This window comes from Limulus polyphemus, unplaced genomic scaffold, assembly GCF_000517525.1.
Source record: "Limulus polyphemus unplaced genomic scaffold, Limulus_polyphemus-2.1.2 Scaffold382, whole genome shotgun sequence".
Lineage (NCBI taxonomy): Eukaryota > Metazoa > Arthropoda > Merostomata > Xiphosura > Limulidae > Limulus > Limulus polyphemus.
Genome location: NW_013665992.1, coordinates 329342 through 337488, shown reverse-complemented (window position 1 = coordinate 337488; position 8147 = coordinate 329342). Strand labels below are relative to the sequence as shown.

At 35.9% G+C, this 8147-nt stretch overlaps 1 protein-coding gene across 1 annotated transcript in view; it reads left to right on the top strand.

The window, feature by feature from the left end:
* Positions 1-4327: 4327 nt before the first annotated feature.
* The window catches only part of LOC106457850 (glutamate receptor-like), a 21483-nt gene continuing 17663 nt past the window's right edge, over positions 4328-8147 (top strand). Inside the window, exon 1 of the mRNA XM_022383915.1 lies at positions 4328-4343. The gene's annotated coding sequence lies outside the window, so the exon portion shown is untranslated. The remainder of the gene's footprint in view (positions 4344-8147) is intronic.

The following is an 8147-nucleotide window of genomic DNA, read 5'->3' as shown; positions in this document are numbered from 1 at the left end:
TTATTCAATTTTTTTTTGCGTTTTAATGGAAATTCCCATATGTTCACAGGCTCTGACTTTTAAATAGCGTTTGGTTTTGCCAATATAGGAGGCCTTACAGTCTCCACAAGCCAAGAACAATAAGGAATGGGGAGGGGATCTTTAGTAGGGAAGAAATTTTTTATACGTGATGTGGATTTAAAAACTAATCTTAAATCCACTTGAGGGTAGTAACGACCAAGTATGCGTTTAAGTTGATTTTTTAAATTTATACTTTGTTTGCCAGTATAAGGAAGACACGAGTATATAGTAAATTTAGGTACAGTTGGTATCTTAATTGGATTTGTGAGTTTCTTTGTTAGGAAGGTGTTGGTAATGTTTTCTAATAAGTGTTGTGGATAGCAGTTACGTTTCAGGATGTCATGTAAGAAAGAAATTTCAGAGTGTAGATTAAGATATGTGGAGCACAGGTTGTAAGCTGAGCTTCATTGCGATAAATCGAACTCTGGATTTTAGCACTGTAAACTTGTAAACTTACCGTTGATCTACTGGGGGACAGTTGTGGAAATAAAGTCCAATGAGGATCACATAGTTAAAATGTATTTAGGGTTTTGCTTAACTGAATAAAGAATATTTAATTTGTTGTACACTTTTGCATTGTTTTAAATTTTGGGCATAAGTGACTTGGACCAAAAACAAGCCCAATATATAACGAAAAGCGACGAAACAAAACTACAATCGATTGCGAGAATGCATAAGCCCAATCATGAGCTGGCAGCTCTGTTAATAACAGTATACTTGGCTTGGCTAATGACTGTAGGTAAACCATTGATTGAAGTATGTAACCCGTGAACGTGTAAGATGTCTGACTTTCTTTGTTTCTATAGAGTATTCAAGTTAGGTATTTCCATTGTTCTCTCTCTTGATTTCGCTCTAGTTAACCACAGAAACACAGAAAAAGAAGCCGGGCCAATTCAGGTGACATAAAAGTATAGAATATTGTGTTAAAACTACAGTTGTGTTTGCTTATTTTCATCGTTCAATTTATTCTTTGTACAATAATCCTGAACCTATATTTTGTGGACAATTTTGGCTTTTCTGTTTGACATCAGTGTGATACTCAAATACTACAGACTAGTTCAAAAAGAACAATCTGGTACATGGATCAAAGGGTCTGTTATTATTGGATTTGTTTTGAACATGCTTATTTTTCTTAACTATTTTTTGGCACAGTATAGTCCATAAATCGTGTTATCATGGAAGATAACTTTCTAAAACCAAGTAAAACTTAAGGAGAAGACAAGGAAGCGGTGATGGTAGTGAGAACTTAGTCTCAGATAATGGCAAGGTCTAGATAAGGAAGTCTTCAGGACTATCACCAGCTATGGCAAAAGAAATGTTGGTATTGTCGATCCGTTATCTGAACCAATAAGTTGAAGGGTACCTCACAGAACTTTACATGGATACATCCTGTATGAAGGAGCATAGGACAGTAGAGAAGGGTCAATGCCTGGGACACAGTTGTTAACGGATTGTGCCTCAGATTCGACCCTGTGGAGAACCAAACAACCTTGAAACATCGAAGGCAAAGCATCGCTTCAGCCACAGTTATTTTCCCAAAAGCACCGTGGGTGTAAGGAAAGGACCGCATGCGTCAACTATGGTATGCCTAATCACTATATGTGGGAATGTCTGTATCCTGTTGTCAGACAGAATCATTGAATGCACAAATCTTTCAGATCAACACCACAACAAATGCAGGAAGGTTGGCAACAAACAATGTATGTAATAGCACTTACTATTTAAAGTAGTAGAGCTTGAGTTGTATCTGGCAGCCATTTTGGGTTAGTGTAGCAGCCAATTTGCACTTAAAATCATGGTGACTGATCTGAAGAACTATGGACTAGGCGTAGCATGTTATGTACTAATATTGATACATAACATTATGCTGAGCTCTTAGTGGACTAGAGTAACCATAACTTTACTCGACCTCACTGCATATAAGTTGTTCATGTTAAGACATCATTTTGGCCAGTTAGTATGAACTTCATACTGGGAAATAGTGGAGAAGCGTATTCTGACTTTCTCTTGGCAACATTGTACACCAAGTACAGGCGATTGTCTCTAGTCTACTTCCAGACATTGATACTTTAGGAATGGATCTACTAAAGAAATTGTCAGTTAGTTTTGTTTATCTAACAGGAGAACTTCAGTTATCTAATAAAACCATCCAGTGATAACCAGAGTGATCCCAAAGAACAGTGGGTACTGTTGATGCATGTTGAAAAAGATGTAGTAGTTTTCCTTAATGCGAAAGTGGTATTCCTCTATGCAATGTGGATGCAGTTTCAGGCATTGCCACCTTCTACTGCAGTGATAAAACCAATGCATGCAGACACTGTATTCTGTCTAGAAAGTAGACAGCATTAACTTGAACAGAGTGATCTCTCCGTCAGCATGGTTGTTGTACCAATGCTAGTCTGTAACTAAGGGCATTCAGCTGGAATGGTCGTTGTCATTGTAATAGAGGCAGAGATGATGCATGCTGGACTTACTGCAGATTTGTAAGCCACTGTTGCTAAATTCAAGATTTAATACACAGCTTCCAGAGCACCCGAAATCTCTAGACTAGGGTTGTAAAAACAATCTGAATTTAACACAGATGCATGAACTCAGTAAATAGCTCAAGGAGTTTGTTGAAATACTTGTGGGACCAAGTGACCGATTACATTAGCAAACTGTCACAATTTATCACATAGCTATAGGTGATGTGCATCCAATTATACAATCACTGTGTAGGCTTCCTTGGAGTACTAGGAGTACAGCCAGCTCTGAAATTGAGTACATGTTGAATGACGTAGAAATACAACCTTTGGAGAATGTGGTGACTGCTTAAAAAATGAAGGTACATCAAGGTTTCTTTGTTGATTTCAAACAGGTGACACACATTGAAGGCTTTCCATAACGTGCACAGAATAATGTCTAGATGCATTGTAAGGTACTCACTGTGGGATCAAAACCCATCTCCAAACATACCTGCTCTTTCAGATGTGGAGCTATATAATGTGACGATCAATCGCACTATTCGTTGGTAAAGAGAAGTCCAAGAGTTGACGGGTCCTTGTGTGTGTGTGTGTTAAATATTTGCCTTTTCTCTAATCTATCACTTTTAAATTAGGGACGACTAGCGCAGATAGCCCTCGAGTAACTTTACGCGAAATTCAACAGATAGGTCAGAAATAAGTATGATTTGTACTAGGTGTTTTGGTATTGCCTCTGATATGTTAATTACGTTTTGTTGTAGTGTTAAAACATAATTCTGTGTGAAGTACATAAATGTGATCCTGGAATTATTTGTAAAATCAGACATGATTTTATTGATTGATAATGTTTTTAACTTTATTCAGAAGGTAGGGTGGAGTTGTGAACAAACAAGTTATGAAACCTTCAAGTTTAGAAGCAATGGTCACTGTGTGAAAATTAGTTGGCTTAATTTCTGTCACCAGTGTAAGGTGTCTTCTTATAGTTTTACCTCCAGACGTGAGGACAAATTTGTTCCAATCACTGTGATTGGATCAAAGAGCTCACAAAATAAGGCCATGAAGATGGAACCAAGGCCAAATGGAAGCTAGTGTTAAATATAATTATTTTTGAAGCGATGGTTTATCGCAGGTTTGTTTACATAACTGTGTACGAACCATACGTTGTATAGTTCAATTGTTGTGAATTGGCGCTTGTTGTATTATTGCGTCATATGATTAGAACCTTCTAAGTTTTTCTCGTTGTTTTGATTGAGTTTTATTACATCATAATATCTCGTATGGTTAGAAAGTTCTAGGTCTCGGTCAGGCTATAAATACGCGTACAAAATGTAGTTCGAGTTAGTCAGATATATAGCTAAATCTAAACTGCGCAATTGTGAGTTTAGACATAAAAGGTGTATAGTGGAGACTTTTCAAGTAAAATTACCACAAATTGGCTATATTTAAACCATCTAAACCATAACACTTGCATTAACGTAAACAGTCGTGTATGTCTAACGTTTATGTTCACGTACAATGTGCAGTTATTTATTTTAACAATAAGTAATTTATTCGACATCTATGAAGAGATCACTGAGTTAATAAATAAAGCTGTTAGCTGTTTTTTATTTATTTTAATGAAAAATATTAAATCACGGCCTAGATATCTTGTTCTTTATTCCTATTCGCATACAGCTGACCAATCAGAAGGCTCAGAAAGCTCTGACGTAATGTTACAATATATCCTATAATAAACCAGACGATCCTCCTTCCACGGTATTTTAAAAAAGTATTTCATCTTGCCAACAAATAACTTGGGAGAAAGTTGTGCTCATACAACAGGTAGGATCTCGGATTATTACTATTTTTTAGTTATAAAGATTTGAACTGTTATCTTACGACTGATGTATCTAAATGTCACATTTATTTCTATAAGCTTTATCTATTTTAAATTAGGCTCCTGTATCTCATCGTGTTTGGATCTTTCTTTGAAACAAGAAAGTGAAATAAAAGGGAAGTTCGCTGATGATTGAGAAAAACGTTCACACAACTAAGTACCGCTGAACAGGCCCAGCATGGCCAGGTGGTTAGGGCGCTCGACTCGCAATCTGCGGGTTCGAATCCCCGTCGCCCCAAACATGTTCGCCCTTTCAGCCATGGGGATGTTATAATGTCAATCCCACTATTCGTTGGTAAAAGAGTAGCCCAAGAGTTGGCGGTGGGTGGTGGTGACTAGCTACCTTCCCTCTAGTCGTACACTGCTAAATTAGGGACGGCTAGCGCAGATAGCCCTCATGCAGCTTTGCGCGAAATTCAAAACAAACAAACAAAACCTCTGAACAACATATCAGTCCACATGTAAGCTAAGCAAAACAACACTGCAAGATAAGTGAACATCAAAAATACAAAAGAAACGTGGAAAATTGTATTGTCCACAAAAAATAAATAAATAAATAAAAGAAAAACTGCAAGGTCTCCCAAATAAGTATTTTTCTTAGAGAAGAAACTTTAGTGATTAACATCAATTATAAATAAATGAAGAACAGTACATCGATTAAAACGATCTAACTGTAAAATGCTTTAGAACAAATACCATCCCAGATGTCGCTACTAAAAAGAGATCCTAAATTTTAAGGCTTATTTGCCTCTAAATAAACAGTACAAACTATTTCAATTTTTAAGTAGACATATTACCATATTATGTGATTACTACGATGAAATATTAAAAGAGTATTAGAAATTTGTTTGTTAACGAGTGCAAAGTTACATAATGAACTAACTGTGTTCTGCCAACCGTGAGTATCGAAACCCGATTTTTACCGTTGTAAATTCTTAAACTTACCCACTGGGGACAGCCCTAGAAGTAAAATAAAAACTATAATGAGGTATCGTTGTGGTACGCTATGACCAATTGAAATAATAACGAAAAATTTGTTCATACTTTTATTGAATCTTCAAATATATTTGTTTTCAACGACAATGAAAAAGTTACGATCTTACCCACACGTCAAAGAAAATTGAGAAGCCGAAAATACGTGGAAACTGAAACGAACTTTTAATCGAATATATCTTCTAAGGCTTTCGTGGTAATCACTCGATGGAGATTCTATAGTGAAACAGATATTCAAGAATAATAAATGGTGTGCTCTTTATTAGGGACGAAAATAGGGGGCGTATTATTCACACTTCACAGGAAATAAAATAATTTGTTGGTCTTTTTTAGCGAAAAGCTACACAGTAGGTTACTTGCGTTTGATTCACCGTCAGAATCGAACCCTGGATTTTAGCATTACAAGTTACCGTTGACCCACTGCGGAAAGAATAAGTTGAATTATACATATAGTTACATTAATTATCCGGAAGGCATCTTTGAAAACAAGTAAGTTAAAATGCCTGAAATACAGAATAGTGAATTTCTGTGTTTAAGAAGAAAATATTTTAGCTTTAGATGCCCTATAATATTAAATCGGTCATTATTTAAGTCAAATTATCATTAATGAAGAAATCCACATCTAATACATAAAAACCAACTTTATAAAAGAGATAAGAATAGTTACATAATTATATATTAACTAGGCGTTCGGTATTTCAACCTGAACGGTTCCTTATGCGATACATGGGCTAAACAGTAGTGTTAGAAACTCGTATGGTTCAGGTAAAGCCATCCAGTAATTAAGAACTGCTGACCTACTCATAACCGAATAGCGGGATTGACTGTCACAATTATAACACCTCGCAGTTAAAGTGCGGAGTGTGTTTGGCCTCCCCATCCACGGCCTGGCATGTTAACCACTAGCTCACGCCCGGCTCGTGTGAATGGAAAACATTTAAGAGTACAACGAGATAAAACATAACTTTAAAAGTTTTTAAGATGGCTAACTTGTAGGACTCAACTTTAGCCAATCGTAGTTATGTCTAACCTACAAACGTTGTTAATAATTTGCTATTCAATAAACGAAGACTTCCCAGGAAAATCAAGAGTTAAATATAATAAACAGATCTTCGCCACTTTCAGAACTGTATCGAAAATTTCATATAAGATAATGTTTCCTAATGATACTTGGTTTGTTTGTTTGTTTATAATTAGGCACAAAGCTACACAAGGGCTATCTGTGCTCTGCCAACCACGGGTATCGAAACCCGGATTCTAGCGTTGTAAGTCTGCAGACTTGGTCCTGGAAAAAGAGACGTACTCTCTGATCGCCTTTCAGACGCAAATAAACCACGAAAAGATAGCATTTAAATAATTCATAAAATCCAACCATACTTTACCGAACAATCTAAAGAAGTAAAACATTAAAAATTATAATGACCTTTTTTATTCGTTTTACAAATCCTATATGGACATTTTCCAAACACTATTATTTATACAACCAGAGCCATTTTGAAATGTGTTACTGCGTACTGAAAATGGTTTAATTAAAGTTAGATAGAATTAAACATTGATCCATTTCTGAATATGTTTTATGTTTTGAAAAAGTTGTTTTTACGCTTGTTCCGTATTATAACTGTTAAAGTAGAACACCACATGGTTAGATCATTTGTTTGACTGAAGTTATCTAGTTTATGCTGTGAATATGTGAGTATTCCTGTTGGCTTTAGAAACTTTCAAGTGACGTCTTCTAATCACGTCTAAAGTGGGGACCACTCCACAATTAACTAACTACGCAGAATAGGTGTAAGTGAGTGAAACAGTGAGGATGAATGATATATAAAAACATAGTTGTGGAAGAATAAATGCAAACAAATTATGGAGGAATCGGAAACTTTAGACTTAATTAGGTTTTAAAGAGTTATACAGTCGAGGCTGACGTAATCACCATAACCAAAATTTTATGTCACAATTTGTTACGTCTCTATGTTCGTTTGTTAATTTCCCGGAGAAATTCTTCCCGAGAAACTTCAGCGATACGAGCCCTTTCTTAAATAAAACTAGTTTATTATTTCTCAATACAACTTTGCAATACACTTAATTTCCACAGTTACTTTAACGTAAACATACGCTATAATTCACAACGAACGATTCACGCACTTTACTTATTACCACGCTTGACTCAATTGTCCGCCTTTATCTCTGCCTGTCTGCAATTCTATCCCGATTCATTGTCTGGCGCACTTATAAACAAGAATAGCGGGCGCCTAGCAAATACTAGATTATTCGTGATGTTCCCCGATCTTTCTAGAACTCATTACGTGTTACCAGCGTAACGTGACTTCCGCTGTCGTAACAAATATTTGATGAAAATGTTGATGTATTTAACTATTATTTTAAATTCCATTTTTTGGTGTTTTGTACCTTATTTATACTCATAATAACGTAGAAAAAGAAAGAAAAATACCGCTGAACTAAAATATCTTACGAAAATTTTACAAACTTATTAATAAAAAGAGACGACATTTTGAGCGGGGTGAAACCACGGTAGAAAAAAATCTACTCCTTGTAAGAACTTCAAACCTATAAACCCAATTATTGCATATTGTTACGAGAGCGGAGGTCACGTGACGCTAGTAACACGTCATATTCTCTAAGCTTCGTGAATCCTCTGGTGTTTTCTAGATGTACGGTATTCTTTTATATAAGACGGCCAATAAGTGAAGGTGAGGTAATGTAATTGAACTGCAGACAGACAGAGAGAGAGACGTATA